Source organism: Anopheles gambiae, chromosome 2 (assembly GCF_943734735.2).
Source record: "Anopheles gambiae chromosome 2, idAnoGambNW_F1_1, whole genome shotgun sequence".
Classification (NCBI taxonomy): Eukaryota; Metazoa; Arthropoda; class Insecta; order Diptera; family Culicidae; genus Anopheles; species Anopheles gambiae.
The window spans coordinates 50,097,625-50,117,255 of NC_064601.1; the positions used below are offsets into that span (position 1 = coordinate 50,097,625).

Below are 19,631 nucleotides of genomic sequence, written 5' to 3' on the forward strand. Positions count from 1 at the left end.
TACGTATTTTCCCTTCAAAACTTCAAAAGACTTCAAAAAGGTGACCAAAAAGCGATGGGACTGCCTCGTTTTAATAATGTCAATCGGGATGAAGTACTTTTTTGGTAACTGGTGGTGAGTTAACTAACGGAATATCGCGTGAGGTGCATTTGTTTAAAATGTGTTTTTTTCTTTCGTTGGCTTCCTTCCTGCTCGTTCGCCGATTGATCCAGCCGAAGCAAAGGTGGGCAAGGAATAATTTTCTAAATTACATATCATTTCGCCCAGTCAGTTCCTTTCACGGCTTGTTTTGTGTACTTTTCCCTAATTGTTCCAGTGCTAGTACATGCATTAAGGCACGCAAAATAAACAGTGCTACCTTGAAGGCGCTCATTACGTACACCGATCAATTACCGTTGAAAAGAAAGTAAAAAACGTTGTGATCGATTGGTGGGATACAGTGAGCTCGCTAATAATTGTGATCGAAAGGGATGAAATCCAAATACGGAGATTTGATGTGAGCATCAGTAAATAGGAAAATAAACCAAGCTGGTGATTCTACCAATCGTCAATCTTCGATGACGTGCAAAGTGCGTCTTCACTGATGGTCGCAGATTAATGTGAAGATGCAGCCAGCACCTTAGGCGACAATATCAAAGGTAGATCGTGGTAAACGACCAACCAGTCAGAGATATGGTAATACATGTGAAGGAAATATGCTTGAATACGGTAGGTACGGCGCGATAAAAGTGTATCGGCAAGCATCATCTTCCTCCACATCCGATCAGCACGATCGAGTGCCTTCGAGCATTGTTGGTGCACTTGACCAATTTAACCAATTTACCAACCAAAAACGAGCGTATAACCAGTTCCTTTTCGCTAAGGCTCTTCTTCTCTTTCACTTATTGACGATTTTTTGGCGGCTCGTTTTGGAAGTCAATAGCTTCGGGGAGCGGGTGTACTTGACGGTGTACACTGACCGAGAATGCTTTCAATTGGTTAAGCAGGACGTAACCTTAACCTTTGCATCCAACACTCTTCATGGTCAACGGTAACGCCTGACGCAGCTGATCAATGTTCCTCGTGGACAGATTTTGTCGCCAACGAGTAGCAAAAACGAAGAAGACACGCAACTAGCTGAAGCATGCGCCAAAAATTGAACGCAATAAAATCATTTCACTTTTTATACGGCGCTTAAATATCCTGTAAGTAGCAGAAGGCATTCCAGACCCCAGTAAACCTTCTTGGACGATGCGTAATTGGTCGTGATTACCTTTGAAAGCAAGATTTCATGATCGTGATAAGTGAAATTGGCGCAACGATGGAATTTTCCCAACAGCGGTGGCGGTGATGCCACCATCCACGAAAGGAATTCTTGCTACGTTGTCAGAAAATCTCAGCTGCACGTGTAGCGCATGTTGGCCGTTTATATGTCTGATCTTTTTTCGGTGAGCATCGTTGCGTGTTATATTTTTTTTAAGCATGCGTTGTTTAAGGGGATACAAAAAACTGTTTGAAGATAATTTTAGTGTTTTAAAACACAATAACTGAAAATAAAAATTCATATTGTATTCTTGTTTAACGGCTGGTTTGTTACGACTTTATTACTGATTAATGCTATTTACTTATTGTGGCATATTTTTAACGTTAAAATTATTTTTAACCCAAGCAAATAAACATTTTATACCGTTTTAGTTCATAAGCCGAAAAATCAATGCTTCATATTTATCCAATATGGATCCAGCCTTCGTATTTTATCGACAAAAAAAATCGTTTTTTTTTGTTTTCTTTAAGCTCATAAATTAAACAACTGTCAGTACATTCTCTACGGGGCATGCAATTGATGATGCCGCACTGTGGGTTGAGCACCTGAGACTTAAAGTAAAAAGACTATCGAAAATCGGAGAAATGTAATCGTTGGATTTTTGCTGCCATACAACTGTGAGAAAGGGTCAGCTTGGATTGGATGATTATCGTTCGTATGGAAATCGTAATGAAATAATGCACATTTATAGACATTGCGAATGTTGCGCATTAACAAAATTTTAATTTATTTTATTCCAAATCATGCTTTTAGTATTTAATTTTTTAGAGGAAATTATTATTTATTAAAATACATATTTACACCGTTTATTTCATGGGAAATAGATTTTAATAACAATACTGCTAAGTCCATCGTGAAAAATGGTCGAATTGCGAATGTGTATTATATAAAAATGCGATTAAAGTTTAACAATGTACATCCCTTTAACAATTTACGTACAAACTTGGATGTAAAACATAAAACAAAACCACAAGATTAATCAAAAACAACGACCAAACGCAATACAGGAAAGAATAGGTACATTAAAAAGAAAACGAAGAATTAACAGTAACAACGACAAAAACAGGTTAAAGAACACTTTCCGTTGTGGATTGGAGAGCAAGGAAATCCCGACCCCGAGTTGGCGTGTTGCAAAATTGAAATTTTAACAAAAAATACCGTTACACAGCATTAAGCCGATCGAAACGCACAGTCAAAGTGGCTTTCAGTAGGAAACGATGCAATCTGGCCGAACAACGTTTCACCGGCAAGGTGTCAGCTGAGTTGTGAGAGGCGTCGAACGTCGCCAAAAGATGGTTTGCATGTGCCTCATGAAATGTTACGTTTATTTATTTTAATACTGCTCAAATTTGAGAAAAGTTTTTCGTGTCAGTTATTATGCTACTTTTTAAGCTACAGTTTTAAGAATTGCATTAGCCTAGCGCTTAGCACAAAATTTTGTGTGATAGTCTAAATTCATACATACATTTTAGCAATTTTCCATGGTTTATGAGTAATAGCAGAAATAGCATATAATCTCTGGGCTAAGCTACTATACAATCATGACAAAAACATGCGCTTAAGACAATACACCATACAAGAATGCACCATAACATTGTTCTTACGCAAACTGCGCTTTCGCCGTGGGACGCTTATCGGTGGATTATGTTGCTAAATATTGACCCAACAAGATAATCCACCTATGCGCTCAATTATCAACCCACACACCCTGTACTGAGCATGCGTTAGCAGCGTAAGGAAAAGAAACTTAAAAAGGGTTGAAACGGAATGCACACACAGACACTCAAAGGGTAGACCGGCGTTTGAGTGGCACTCAACCAGCCATAAAAGGGTCGCTTCACAGACAGCAGTAATTACAACGCATGCAAACAATGCTCAGATTACAGGTCATAAAGCATTAAAATATGTGTCACAACATTTGATGTTTGCCAGTAACTAATATGCACCTTTCGGTTCATGTCAATGGCAGTAATTCGAAGAACTGCGCTTAATTTGATTATGTGTAAATTAACTTTTTACAGAGAGCTATATATATACAAATATTTTGTTCTGGTCAATTACTAACTAAATAGTAAAAGCATGAGGAAACATATGTTTTCATAACTACTTTCAAAACATACATTTCATGAAATAATAACACTTTTTTTATGTTTCATGGTTTGTTGCAAATATTGAATAATATTTCATAAATCACATTTCACAGCTTAACAAAAGCTTGTTGACATCGTGAAGCAGCATGATTAATAATATTACATATTTCCTCTGTATTATACTTCACCCCTGAAAACAAAACAAAAACTATTAAATTAATATCACGAAAGATGTCAAAGGGTACCTTTCGTTGATAAAAACGTTTTATGACTGTTAGAAAAAGCAGCATTATTTCCGAATCGGGATTCCTTTCTTTAAGCCCTCTACTCCGATCTGAAATGCCGTAAAGATCATCGCACAACACACACACACACACACACACACACACACACACACACACACACACACACACACACACACACACACACACACACACACACACACACACACACACACACACGCACACACACACACACACACACACACACACACACACACACACACACACACATACATACACACACAAATACGTATAAAGTAGCCGATAATCCAAAAGGCAATAAAATGTTGAATTCTGCTCCCGCGATAACGATGCTTCAAACTATCGAAAGAGGGCTGTTCGTGCCTTCGCGGTTGCTAGTTGATATCACAGCCCGTATCTTGTCAGTGTTTGAAGGTGACCCATGCTTTTGACACCGATCAAGGTTAGGGCAGAATATTATTTAAAGCCAGGCGCCCTCAATTCCCCATCAAAAGGCCTACACCATCGCTACACAACAAACAACGAACGGGACTGCTCCAGTTTTACTCCCGGCACGATTCTACTGTTGCTCCGAAAAATCGACTGTCTTTGCCTGTAACGGTTTAACAACTAATCGACCAATTTACATAGGTAATTAACTCGCAAGATAAATCCCCACGGGTTCAGGTCAGCCCTCCCGGATGGGATATTTTATGGCCGCACAGAATGGGTGGATATCGTTTAACATGCACTTTCGATGCACGGTTCGTCGTCTAGTGTGCAATCGTGGCGAACGCAGAAGTCACCAGAAGCGGCTAGCGTCGCGCTCGTTTACGGTCTACTCCGGAACCGTGAATCAGCCTGTGGTTTGGGAAAGGGGAACTCCGATGTCCACCAATCAATGAGTCGATGAATTTTAAACAGGCAGCACGCACGTCCCCGGATTATGATAGCTTTCAGGTTCGGTTGTAATCGGAAGCGCCTTCGGCTAAGAAAACACGCAAATCGGCGCGTAGCCTATGGTCGAACGGTTCCATTTTGGAAATGTGAGAATCCCACGGGTTCCCGCTGTGCAATCAAAACCCTTTTCCTCAAATGGGCGGCCCGTTTAGGTGATAATGAATGATATTTGGGGTGAAATTAAACAGAAAATTATATCTACTCCCCCATGGCACCATAGTTGGGATTAAGTGAAGGTGAAGGAGGAGCGTTGAAGTTAGAAGCCTTCAGGTGACCCATCTTAAACGGCCAAACCTGAAAATAGACAGAATTGAAGATTTGTATGCAAATCTGCCATTTGATAGCTCTGTGGCCTTACGGCATGGAAAGATGTCTACAACATAGCAATTGTATACCAATATTTGTTCGACAGTTCTTACTTAACTTTCAAAAGATGAATAAAAGATAAAAGATAAAAGATAACATGTAAAATACTGTTGAATTACTAAGTTTATTCTTATGATGTGCCAAATTGAAGAATATATCTTCGTAGAGTATTTCATAAATCTTAAGTTGTGTTTTTGCATTTATATCACATTATTCAAAAACATACGCTCCTATAACAACGAGAAAAAATAAATTATATTTATGTAGATTTAGTGCAATTAGTTTCTTTTACTAGCACCATATCTAATTGATAGCCCATTGAATGCAGCACGTTATCCCAGCATTCTCATCCAAGTAGATGAACACATTGTCTGTATATTCTTTATGTGCTGATCATTATTTAACATTCCCTGGGGATTTGAATTATGTTATCATGTGTGAAGCTCCCTCAAAAAAACTGCATCCCAAAAATGGTTTTTTGTTACACGTTATATTTTTTCTCTGAAGTGTCTGCCACTTCTAATAATTTCTGAGCTAGGGGAATGAAACGCCAATAACGTAGAACGTACGACGGACACAAGAAACAATTTCTCGCGTGCGATGAGCTTCAAGAACTGGCTATTGCAGGCATCGCAAGTGTGCACGCAAATCGCTGCCCATTTTTACGCACCAGCAAAGCCGCAAATTGAATCCCCGAAAACGCCACAGGACTTTCAAGTGGCCACGAAGGAAATCAATAGACTTCCGATTACCATTCGTTCGGCTCGGTTGATATCGCTTTAGGCAAACGATAAGAAGGATGCACTTACGATTGTATAATATCTGCGTCTTAACCACAATCGGCTCAAACATCACGTGCAGAACAAAAAATGCCGAACAAGATTTGTTGTCCACGTTTTAGTATTATCGCTTCTCAAAAATGCCCCCTTATTTGATTGGCCAGCCAGGGGAAGCACCACAGGCAATCTGGATTGCCGGGCTTTACAGTCCACTTCCTTCCGTTCACATGCGCGAACATTACGCCACAGTAAGCAGGGGGATTATTTTGCGTATTCTCGGTTGCACGCACACGGGTGAGTTCGATGACCAATGGGTCAATTGTGACAAAAAAATAATCTCGTCGGAATTTCAAAGTATGTTAAAGAAAAACGTCTCTAAGCCCCTCACTGTGATTGTGCGTTGTGTCTCGAAAAATCTAAACTCATATGAAGCCCAGAAGTCGCTATGTAACGCAAGTGTCTGGGATGGTACTTTCGCTATGTGCGTGTGCGTTTACTTTCACGCTGGGAGGAAAGAGTGTGTGGGATACGGAAGCAGACAGGATGTGTTGCCGCGTGACTAGAGAGCTAGGCTAGGAAGAGCAACAACGCAGCGCCACCGAACGATCCGGCACGTATGATTGACGGTCCGTTGACAGGTCGTCTCGGTCGTTAGGGGATACGACTTCGAGACATGGTATGTGTAATGCTAGAGAGCTGACAAATTTGCTAGAGAAATATGAATACAAACTGGTCGGTTGTTGGTGGGTGGATGGACGATGTATATACAGAACATATTATTTGGAAAGTTGTAATGATAAAGAGAGGAATATTAAAAAATCAAAGAGTCATGCTAAGCTTCGAAACAATATATTCTAACAAACATACTCAAAACTATACAAATATAACCACTGTCAGCTGTTCTCCTTCGGCAAAACTTCTCTATACCCAGCATCAAAACTAACTTCTAAGCTCGCACGGACCTAGAAAAGGCCAAATCTCTGCTTACCTTGACGTTTTCCTCACAGATTGACAGATTACATTTGACCAAATAAAAGGCTCAACTTTCATCATAGTACGCCATGCGGTCACGCTAATGATATGTTCCATAACGGAAGTTCCTCTTTTGTGTTGTTCTGAGTGAGTTTGTGTAGTTTTTAGCTAATTTGTCCAAAAATCGCGATCAAATGATGCCAATTCCCTCAAGGTAGGTTCATGTTCATCTAGTCCCTTATCGTACCTCAGTAATCTACCCCACTGCTATACCGCTACCGATGGCAGCTGCAATTGCTCAGATGTTACGTTTTAGAGTGAGGGAAGCATCTGAAAATAGACACCCGTTGCACTCAGACTGGCGGAGGCTTGTCTAAAGTTACTGCACCAGTTATGCGCTACTCTTTTGTAGTTACGCATTCTTGCATAACGATACTTTTGCAGCAAGGTTTTGATTTATCGATCCCGCATATTCCAGTAATTTGAGAAGATGTATTTTTGGACCAATTTCATCAATGTTTGCAGTTCCGCATTTAGTTTCTGTCCCTCATTTTCTACCTCCTCATTTTTCATTGTGACCAGCTCTTAAATATCGGCCAAAGTTTCCCTACCGCAAGGTGTGACCATTTTTGCGAAGGGAACATAGACGTCGGTGCATCTAAGCTTCTCCGCTTCTCGGAAGCCGTTTTGATCGGGTCGTTATTATCTTTATTTTAATGATGACTGCTCTCATCCACAGAAGTTAATGGAACGTATAATTAAGTTTCACTTTGATCTGCTACACGGGAGTGCAAAGTGCTGAGGGTTGACGGTTTTAATGGAGTGCGATACCCGTTTCTGGAAAGGCGATCGATCGGTGCTGTGGCCTCAAACATTAAATTTAAATTAATTTGCGACTTAATGCGCAGTTAATCGGCGATATCAAAGATTTATAATTATAGATATAAAACTGTAATATTACATTATAAGTGTAGTTTGCTACCTTATTTAAATTGATTTATGACCAATAAGTCTATCTAGTCTGCTTTGGTGGTCTTACTGATATTATATGAAAAACAATCCAGAACTTCATCCACAATGTCCTTCAACGGGCTAGAGTTATACTGAAACCTTAACTTCAATATAATACTGACGAAAACCGGCCACAAATGAGAACATGAACGAATAAAACACAAAATACCGTTACAGATAAAATCGGGAATGTGGTGGAATTTCCATTTCTTCAAATTTTATCTCAAACAGCAATAAAAATGTTAAATCGATCCATCCAAATCAAGCTCGGAAGAGTTGAATGACTTCTCTTTATCGGCGCATTGTCGGCAAGGCAGGTAGGCAGCAAATCTCACCGACCAAAAGAACCAACGTAACCCATAACTTGTTCAGATCCTTTCGAGTCGATTACGTCACGCCAAGAATGTGCGCCATCTAGCGCTGTCAATCGGACTAACCGGTTGCGATTGCGAAGATCTTGTCCCAATCGCCACTGAGCTAAGTTGTTTTCGTGCGTTTTTTCTACGTTTATCTAAATCAAACATTTTTGTTTTCGAATGACCCGGATTGATGAAGAGCGTGATGAAAGTGAATTATTACTATCTAGCGTTTCCATTTGATGCTTATGTTTCCCCGCGACGTAAGTCTGTTTCTTTCTCGCCTGCTTCGCAAATCATGATCACATGTGTGTGTGTTGGAGATTGCAAATTTATAACTACCATGGATGAATTTCCGTGGAGGTAGAATTGACTTCGGTGAATGATAAGCATCATCGTGCAGCGTGCTGTGCAGCATACAGCTTATGCCATATTAACAGCAGAAACATTTGGATCATTTAAAAGCATAATCGTTTCACCTGCGATGAACAGGCAAATATTTGCTAATGAGCTGGGCAAAGCGAACAAGCCGGTGAAATCAATCTTATATCCATCACATAGCGGTACGATTGACGTGCTGATTGATTGAATGGGTATATTTAATCATCACATTTTAAGGGTATTCGATCTGTTCGCATTGTAAGATTTTAATAGAGTGAATATTTTCCATAGCAATTAGTAAGCATCGATTCACAATATCATACTTCCCGAAGTATTTAAATGATCACTCGCTGAGGAATCGTATAGGCACAATATTTCTAGGTTAATGAGCGATCATGCTTATTTTTTCTTCTCTTCGCTTACTACTACCCTCGCCTATGTCTACAAACTGTCATTGATGCTAAACTGATGAACCATTACACTCCGTTCGCACATCGCTTTCGTCCGGTTGGCCTCCGTCAGCATATGACTATGATTGGAATGATCCAAACCGTCTGCTAGACTGCAGTGCACTTTCGAACAACTGCAGTTCAAAGCTTCAATGCTCCGGCATACATACAGAGAGCATTTCGCATACAACCCCATACTGCTCGTTGTGTCGGGGATAATAATATTTCAAAAAGAATATGATAATAATCTTACATTACGACGAAGCCGTTGGAATGGTGTTTCAGATCCTGAAGGAATCGGGTAAACACGGTGAACGAAGCACATGAGCATCAACTAATACGTTTGTGGCAAACAAGGTGCAACCGTGCAGGAAATTGACTGACGGTAGTAATATCGAGTGAAGACTTCATTTGCAACAATGTAGCGTGAAGAAATCACTCTGGAGGGAACGAGCAGATACACACCGTGTCTGTGCAAGGCAGGAAGACAGAAGATCTGTCTTCTGTCGGAATCTGGTGTGTCGTGTGTGTAGCTGTGTATGTGCATGTGGTGCGATTTTGTGCCTGCGTTCACGCGTAATTAGGTGTGACTTTGGAACGTTACTGCTCCGACCTACAAGAATGGAACCCGAAAACCATATCCTATCTATACTTCCTCTAGTCAAGAGGTGCAAAGTTTAGCCTCACGAAGTGTAACTTTATGCAGATGAAGCTTTCGCAGGCACAAAGATCGTGATCTTGAGGATGGTGTGGACCGGTTCAACGTGTGAATAAATGAGCATCAGTGCGCGTTGCTCGATGTTTGCGTGCTTGCTACCGAACGTAACCTTGAAAGACCGTCCAGCTCACCCTGATGGCGCGATAGCACTAGGAGATTAGCAATCAAGTGATGCGACAAATTTCCTCCGAGACCCGACAGCCCGGCTCGCCGGCGATCAATATCTGTCAAATTAGTTAGTTGATTTTACGTGGGACAATCGAGTTTTACTGGAAGGTAATTAAAACTGTAAACGACCGACCGGATGCGTGAACAGCACTAAAAGAGTGGCATGATGCATAGGAACCGGTAAGTTACCGCTTCCCAAATATTGAGGATAGATGGACCGGGAGGGAGGAATTAACTGTATCCAATAATTAATAACCATTCAACTGTAACGCTGATGAATAACGCGAACGATAGTAAAATATCAGAGTACGAGTGATACGTTTCAGACGGTCAGAATCGAACCTATTTTGTGGATTCCTCCCAACCCAGTCGCGTGCCTATCGCTCGTCTCCGTCCCCTCTTGCACGCGATTCCAATTAGGATGCAACGAATGCATATACATTATTCGGCTTGGCTAATGAGCGCTAATGGTGCCCGAGGTTGGCGCGTTTTAAATGCTATACCCAAAGGTCGTATGAGGTTGCTCGAATGCAGCAGAAAAAAGGAAGAGAACTTCCGGCTGCAACAAAGTTGCAACGGGCGGTAATGCCGACAAAGAGCCTATTTGTTTACGAATATTAAGATCCACTTCACCCAGCGTGAATGTTTTGCTTGCGCTAGGATAATCCTGCCCGATCGCGACCTGCATTTGACAAACGCTTTGCTTTGTAGCACAAATACATGTTTGTCAACTGTACATTCATCCTCCCCGGGTGTGGGAATTTCAATGCGTGATAATCCACTGCCCGTATCTTGGCAAAGCTGCAGTCGAGTCATTGCATTGCACTCGCAACAAACCCCCGGGGGCACCGTTCGCAAACCGATTATTGAGTCATATCTTTTTGTTATCTCAATGCCTTCATTACTAGCGCTTTTTGTACGCTCGGTAGGTTTAAACGACACCAAAAAGAGGAAAAGAAAAAACGTGTATCGAAGCAAATGGAATCAAAACGCCAGGTAGCTGAAAGACTATTGCGACGAGTTCTTAGGCGGATCGGTTTGTGTTTCAAATCACATCCACTCACTGTCACAACGATTGGGGCGGCTTCCGAAGAATGAGATCGTCAAGACCGGTCGTAGGAAAGCATATGCAAATAAACTGCCTCTTTTTCCGCCTTTGCCGTATTTTCCCGTGCATCGTTAAAGCGTCTTTATAATCGATTTTTCAACTGCACCCGCAGATTCTTCTGCCAGGATGTTCAACAACCAGCCCGACCGGGCACAATCTTTGCTTTCGATCAATTTCGATCGATTTGATAACCAAGTGCTCGGCCGCTCGATTGCCGATCACGCGCGGGTCTGGTTTGGCAGACTGGAATTTAAATCGATCCTCATCATCGATCGGATGGAGTCCCAAGCGCTGTAAGCCGAATCAATCGATGGTTATGATTTTGAACCTCAGCGGGTTTCACTTTCCGGGCTCGATCTTCGTTTGCTACTTTGTTCCGCGAATGCTTCGTGATGGCAGCTTTTCCCGCTGCCACCAAACGTTGGGTTGTGAATGAATGTGTTCATGCAGTTGGAGTCGGATTAGCTTGGCACTGGAGTGCGCTGCACAGCGCTGTCCGTTTGGAAACCGATGCGTGGCTTGCGTATGTTTATTTGTGTTTCTTTTTCTTTTTTGCTGCATACGCTCCCGTTCATACTAGCACTGCTCCGACTACCTTGGCTGCCCTGACTGCTGTAATGGGTGGTCATAATGAGGAGCATGAAAAAGGGGACAGGTTTGGGCCCATCAGGTTTCAGCTGTTGTTTGGGGGGGGTAGTTTGGAAACAGTGGTGCACTGCTCTGCCTGGCGTTCGAGTCGATTGGATAGCAGCTTGCTTTGTCGTTGCATACTTTAGTCTTTCGTTTTGGTGGATGGAATCTCGTTTTTGTACGCGACTGTGTTTTCGAATTGTTTTAAACACAAGTCTCCCTTTCACAGCATCAAAACATACAAGCTGTCTGGTTACAGGCAAATGTTTTCCGTCACGGACAAGGTGTTCAGTATTTTTCACCTATCTTAAGAAATACCCAATCGATTGGTTTGCACGTACTTGAGACATTGCAGGGTTTTTTTTCATCACGCAATCGTATATTTTACCGGATTAAATCGCACCATAATCCTATCTTGAGAACCACTCAAAGATGTGTGTGATGTAAATATTGCAAAGCTCGCATCAGAAAACACTTTCTCCAGCTCGCATCCCTCATCATGAAATCACTCATCTTTAATGCCTCTGTTCACCCGAATGCCACAAAGCTCTATCACATTATGCAGACCATCTTTCAGCAGACCACACACAAACATCAGCGAGAGTGACCCCACTTAGCCTTCCTAAAAAAACGTAAGTTTCACATACTCCTACAATGGGAAACATCCTGGGTGGGGATCACCTAAATCGTTCCCAGCTCTGCCTATGGGAAATGACGCTAACAAATGGGTCTCTTTGTTCAAGAATCAAGTAGAACTCTTCACTTCATTGACACTTCTTGGTGCGAGAGTGTCAACTTACCGATGCAAGACGGCAAGGCCCTTTGGGGTGGGGTGTCGGTAAGGTATTTATTATCTCTCTTCCCTCTAGATTAGTTTCGGCTACAGTTACACCCGTCGTTTTTCTCGCAGTGAGTGTTGGCTAGGATGAAGCAAACTATTATCACCTACATCTCACAACTTTGAAATCTTTAGTTACGGAAGTTACGGTTGGATGTGCCCTATGGTTTAGTAACATCGCGTGCCGTTGGGGCATTTAATCGGAAAAGGAAATCTATTCTACGGTTTAGTTCGCTGGAATCTTATGTTGGCTTTCAAAGAAATTCAATGCGTCTTAATCGTTCGGGTGGCAATATGAAAGTCGATCGCTAATAAGGAAGGCACGAATTACGGTCATCATGTGGATAGTAACGTATTTTCAAAAACAAAGCTTCCCGCGTGGCTTTTACTGTCGATTCTCCCCCGATGTTCTAATCATCCAGCTCTTCGCTTAACGATTTACGAGCTGTAACCACCTTTTTTTAATAGCCACCTATGAACAGCATTGGGGGCCTTCATCTTATGCGCAACATGGTCGTAAATCAATCAAAACCTATTAAAAAGTTCATACATTTTGCTTCACAAACAACGAGCCGTGGAGTCAAAGACAAAGTGCATGCCCAAAATCAATGCATTCCATTGGGAGCTACGACCAACAACTTTCATATTACATTAGGTGTATTGGACTCCAGTTCCATTTCTTCTGAACTAGCCCATTCAAATCATCTTGCTGCGCTGCTTGCACTTGCTATGCGAAGAGTTGATGACGACTGGTTGGGCTCTGGTAGCACTGTAAACATTCCATCAGTCATCCTAATATCATAACGTTGCCACGAGCTGGCCCATCCCAAGATATCGCGTTACCAAAACGTAGAACCACCCGTGGGGCAATTCGCATAATTAGGAAAGCTATGAGAAAGTTAACCTCACGATCTGAGCGTGCTCCCGGTGCCCTACTAGAGGCAAACAAAGTATAGCTTCTAATAAATTCAGTTTATGCTTGTTTTACTTCATCCGTGGGTCTTAAACAATCGATTCGGCATTCATTTCTGTTTTATTAATGTATAGGTTGCGGTTGAGGCATTCACGATTTGGTATTAATCCATACGATTTGAACCAAAATACCCATTAACCTATGGTTAACAGTCTTTTTTAATTGCTGTTACGATGACTCTAGTCTCTGGTACATAAAACAAATGGTCACAAAAATGAAGTGACGCTTGCCTCATGCTCTCAATACCACCACAAAACGACGAAATAATCACACTTTCACTCAAGCTAAAAACACATGTGCAACTGCACAAACGGCCACTCGATGGATGTGTTGTAAACAAAGTGCAATAAAAAGGACATTAAAGTTAATGGCACGATTATGAGAGCAGACAAACGTTTCGGATGCGCTTCAATTCGTGTGTCTTCCGCGCCACACGGAATAGGCTTTAGGTAAAGTTAAACGGTCCTAGCAAATTCACACCAACTCATTTACCCGGATCGAACTCATGTTTCATGCCTTGAAAACGATTTGTTTTGCATAATGTACGCGTGGGTGAGCGCCCGCCCGACCGCATATTCTTCACTTAACCTAGTGACCTCTGACCCCGACTACCGACTATTTGCATGACCGCAGCTAGTGGTCGGCGGATGGACAATAGAGCTTCAACACTAACGAACAGAATACTAATATGTGATACGAGCAAGCAAAACAAACACCGCCCGAAAGTCCAATTCGGCACACGCAGAGCACGAGAATGAGAGGACGTTGACCGTAGACACTCTTACGTCTACCGCCAGTTGGCAACTAGCGCTATGTGCTAACCACTGGTGCTTGAACGGTCAAATGCTCACATCGGTACGCACAATTTACCCAAACTCAATCGCACACGCGCTACCATCGAACGAACGCGCCAGACGGTAATGTGTGTCATCGAACAGGGATTACGGTTCCGATTTGGGACACGGGTGTACCAGGCCCTCTCTCTCTATTAGTAAATTATGCGGAAGTCATAAATCAGCATGGTTTGCTGGCGTACCGGGAAGGAGGGATGAGTGATGCCAGTCCGGAAGGGCCTGAAAGACGGGATAAAATTGTCCCGCTGGATACTCTAACCTGATTGTGACTGATACAATTTAGCCGGCATGCCTAGGAAGAGCATCTAATGATAAACGCGGTAACAGCTTGGGGCGGCAAGTAATTCGTTGTGCTTTCTCTGCATGACAACTGTTATATTCTGGTAGAAAAAAACTTCTCTTGCCAAATGTTTTTTACGTAGCGCATTGACCGATGTAATAAAATAAGTAAAATAGAATTTCTTAATAAACCTATTTATATGGATGGTGCGATATGTTGATCTACCTCATTCAACATTCTAGCAAATCCGATATGAATGAACTAATCGACGACACGCCGTCTAGCACTGCCCTGCGAATCTAGAAATTAAGTGATTGTTTTACGATTTATATCGTTCTAGCATTCCTTGCCCCTGTAGCATGATGCAATAGCTATATTAATATCTTAAGAATCCCCGCCATTGCCTCTCCATTAACTAACTCACCAGCTCGCGATCTCGTTCTATTCATCTTCTCAAAGTAGATACTCTCTCGTTGCCAATTGAAAGCATCATTATACGATTGAATAAGTCTCACGCGCTCATTTGGCGCATCTCTATCACCATAGGCCGTATGGTGCATCCTGCTGTAAGCCGGTAGCACTTTGCGACGATCGGAAAAGCACACTTTGCGTCTGATCGAAGAAGCGACCGGAGCAAATGTTTGTAGAACAAACAGCGGGTGAGGGATTCAATGAGTTGCTATGTGTGTTTGTATTTGCTAAGAGAGCGAGAGTGGGAGAAGAAGAGAAGGAGGAAGGCACAACAGAGAAACCCAAACAAACTCCCGTCCCGCCACACTATTGCAGCTGTCCGTGATGGATGCAATTTGCAACGGTTGACGATCGGAAGTTCACTCGCTGGAACCTCTCCAGAGATCCGTTTCCGAGGGGATCAGTGGTAGTGGGGGATAAGTGGGAGGTGTGAAAAATAACCAGACAAACAAAAAAACGTGCACACGCGGAAGGAAGGCAACAAAATGTTTCACCCGGCTGATGCACCGTGGACGGTGTGTGCGTGGCGGGCCTGGTGCAGCACGAATGGTGCAACTGACCTACCGCACCATTTTTTCGCGTAGCTATTTTGCATTTCGCGCAACGCGACTCCATACTAACACACACATTCCGTATCCGTTCACTACAAGAAGGGTGTGCTTAGCGGAGGGGTGGTTGCCGCAGATTGTCATTCACACTTTCCGGGCCGCAACGCATATGCAGTCCCGTGCGGGGACAGGGTATGATGCTCTCGGACCGGCAGCGACATTGTGGGGCAGCATAATGCGTGTCTCGATCGCGCTCTTCGTCTCGTTTGACAGACAGAGCGCTGGTGCAGGCTGAGTGAAGCATTCCGTCTGCCCATCAACATAACGCGGTGTCATTTGCTTTGAAAGTGGAGCCAGTGCTTTAATTTGCCGGAAAAAAAACCCGGTAAAAGGAGTGGAAAAAGTGTTTGATGTACGAACAAATGCGTTTTGTCACTGGTGACTCCATTAGAGAAGATTCTTGGCCCGGTTTAGGCATGTTTCAGCTCACTCTCACGTTGGTCACGCGTACGGCTTTGCTTATACATTGTAACGGGTTTTGATATGTTTCATCCGCCTGTCGTGCATAGTATGTTCCTTCCAGGATGGTTTCTTTATTCTATCCGTAATCAAATACCGTTCTGCTAGCTCAAAGATCAGCCTGCCGAAAACGGTAATCTTTAGAATGTAATTAAAATTCAACATAATACACACACTCCATCTTAAAAAGATAGCTTTGCAAATCAGTTGTGAAAACATTAGTGTGAAAGGAACAAACAAAAATCTGCAAACAGCTGCGATGGATGGAACATAGCAAGAAACAAAATTCAACACCAAATAAACTGCACCATCTACGACGAACGAGACACGAGAAATTTGCAAAAGTAGGGAATTTACGAGTCGCTTAATTAACATTGTTTAGCGACCATGTTTGAGCGAAGCTCTTTGCTAAAAACACTGGTTTTTGCGTTGTAATTTAAGCATATTCAAATGCCTTCTTTTATCTCATTGTCGTTCGGCTGTTTTTTTTTAACTTTTCTTTATTTTGTCAAAAAGGTCGTTGACACAATTTATGCCACATTGCTGGTTTTAATGCAACTGTTCGTGCTGGTCGTATATTCCAGCAAGATCGAAAAAACTCCGGTGTGTTCTCGTTTGGAAAATTGCCTTTAAATTCACTCGTGCATGTAAGATTAGGAACCAAACAACGTGTTGTTTTTTTTCTGCACAACAATCAAAACACCCAATCCTCCTTCTCCGAAAGTGACACCGACAAGATGTCAGAGGGTTGGAAGGGTTCATTCGGTCCTCGCATCACTTTGCCCATTACAAGCAAACCTTTTCCCCATTTCTATCCTCACCTTTCCGGCATCAATCAATTATCGAGTCAGCACAAGATATCAGGTAAATTTCTCTCCATCACCACAAGACATCGAGGGTCCAAAAATCTCCCGTTGCCATTCGCGTTGACAGCGGGATGCAATAATCTGTCCACGATCGGGACTCTGTGTTAAACTATCGCTGGATACAGCGACTAATGCTTTACTGACACTACATCGCTCAAGAAAGCTTCCCTACGTTATCACACGGACAAGATCGCTGTACGAAGTCCACCAGGTACCAGGTCGTGCGGGTGTGAAATAGTTTTTATAATTTCTCACCAAACCACCAAAAACTCCTCGCTGCTCTGGATCATACGCTGGAGGAAACTAGTCTTCCCCAGCATTCCTGGCGCGTGTCACGAGAAATCACAGCTTCAGCCCACCGGGGGGCATTCAACCAGGCATCTGACTGTACGTTTCGAACGGTAAATCGTTCATTGGAAAATGCATTCCGATCGATTCCGGCCGTCGATCTTGAAGGGCCACATTATTGAGGTTATTTGGCGTGTGCTTTTGTGGTCGATGATTTGAAAACAACGATAACTGCACAACGAGCGGGATCGCTGTGCAAACAGCGGCAGGAGTGCCGGGACACTAAAACCCGAAAAAGAAACCACCCTGAGCCGGACAGGTTTCACGGCGTCAAAGGTGTGTCGATAAAGGGAAGTCTCACGCTAGCCATTTTTGAATTCTAGTTTCGATGTTCAGGTGCTCAAGGTCTGAGCAACCTGTGTGGTTTAGTGAAAGTTTCTTGGAAAGGATTCTACACTACGGTGGAATTTAGAATTGAGCAGCTCTTGCACGACACCACCAATCCATAAATCAAAACGGTTCCGATTCATGCTGATCCCACACTCAAGGCTAAACAGTTTTACAACCATTCACTCGAAGCCGAGTTCCCGAAACTTAACCCCAGGGGGACGTTGTTAAGGAGGATTTGGGATATTCACAAAATGATGGAATCCATAAGTTCTCGCATGTCTTGTGAAGTGAATGCAATAAAACACCAAACGTCACCAACATCCGTAACCGAATCGGCTACGATCATTGGAGCTGCCTTGGTTTCTAATTGATAACGGCGAACGGTGATCATAAATCACTGGAAGAATCATCTGGTCTCCACAGGAGAACGATGTTGTTTCTCCTCTTCGCGGATAAGATTATATTCTTATTCTATTAAAAAATAACATTACTACTGATCTGTATTGAGAACAAATTCAGAAAAAGTGTTAACAATATTGGCGCCATTATTGTTACAATTTGAAGAAGAAAAAGTTCTAGTACACCAGATCAAAACAGATAATCCGATCGATAGCCGTAAAAACGCTCTTTTTATTTTTTTAAATATTGCAGCTTTTTGCTAATTAGTATGCTAACGAATCATGTCACCCGAACAGCTCAAATCAGAGTCACTCACCGCCACGCCTTTTGTGCTGATTTAATTCACATGGTCGAACGCCGATCCTCGAACGCAATCGATCGCTGCAGATCGTATCGGATTTGTGTTTGTATTATTTGCACGATTCATTTACATCGCAGCGGCGTGTAGAATTGCTGCACGGGTGGAAAATCATTCCAACCAGTTCCGAGTATCATGAGGCCGGTAATGAAGAGCAATATGATGAAACCGTTTGAACCGTTAGCGAAACAAAACAAACGCTGGTGAAAAAGTGTGTTTTTTTTCTATACGTCCATGTTTTTTTTCGAGCTGTGAATTACGAGTGCATTGGATGCCTACTGGCTACTGGGTATTGGATGTATCTTGGGACAGGGATAGGTATGAAAGAGTGCCTTTCATGCCAGTTCACGCCTGTAACCCCATTTCACAGCCAGGTGAAAATCAGTCACAGTTAGCAAGGGTGTAGAAATTAACAACCTCCCCGTGAATGAGGCATAGCTCCAAACCGAACTGAAGGTATTTTTGGGGAGAGTTCAACGGTTTAGGGCTCAGCCTTTTCCAAGCGCGTGAAATTCCTTCCAACCTTTTCTAACTCTCAAATGTTATGGGAACGTCTGAGAGGAAGACTTGGAATATGACTTATCCTATGCGCCAGAATGCGGGAAGATCCGCAAACAACAGACAGTGTATGCTGTCGGGCCTCGTGTAGTGATCAAAACATCTTGTTGATGTGTCATTTCAACTTCATCTCGTCTAACAAAGGATCAAGAGCCTTCCAAACCCCAATCCAAACGAACATTTATCCTAATGAGCTTCGCGGAAGCTAACGCTGATTTGTGGATGTATGGTGGATTTTATTTCTCTGCCGCAGCAAAAGGAAAAAGAATAAACGCTTGACAGCTATAATAGCTAGCAATCACAGGGACAGCGAACATCATCTCATCACACACACACATACAACAACACCATCCTTTCTCAATGTTGATGATTAGATAATTGATTCCATTTTCATCGGTGTCACTTAACACCGTCAAAAAGCATCGTAAGATTGATGATACCTTTCGCTACAGATGCGTTTGGAAAAGAAACAAATCTGCAACCCAACAACCCCAAAATATCAATTATTCTTCAGCGAAGGAGAAACAGTTGAGCAGCTGTGCAAAAAATAATCGAATTTAATTAAGAGATCAGGGAGTTACAAGAATATTTAAACCATCGCGATCGTACGTTGAACTTTCTCCGTCCGAACAGTCTAACGGCATTCGCTAATCTATCATTCCCATTGATGTGTCGTTCGATTTATTGACCAAATATGAAAAATATTATAAACACAGCCTTAATTCCGCAGATTGCGGTGGATGCGGATTCTTCAAC

At 42.4% G+C, this 19,631-nt stretch overlaps 1 protein-coding gene across 8 annotated transcripts in view; it reads right to left on the bottom strand.

The window, feature by feature from the left end:
* The window catches only part of LOC4577440 (uncharacterized), a 58,185-nt gene that overhangs the window by 28,842 nt on the left and 9,712 nt on the right, over positions 1–19,631 (bottom strand). The window lies entirely within an intron of this gene.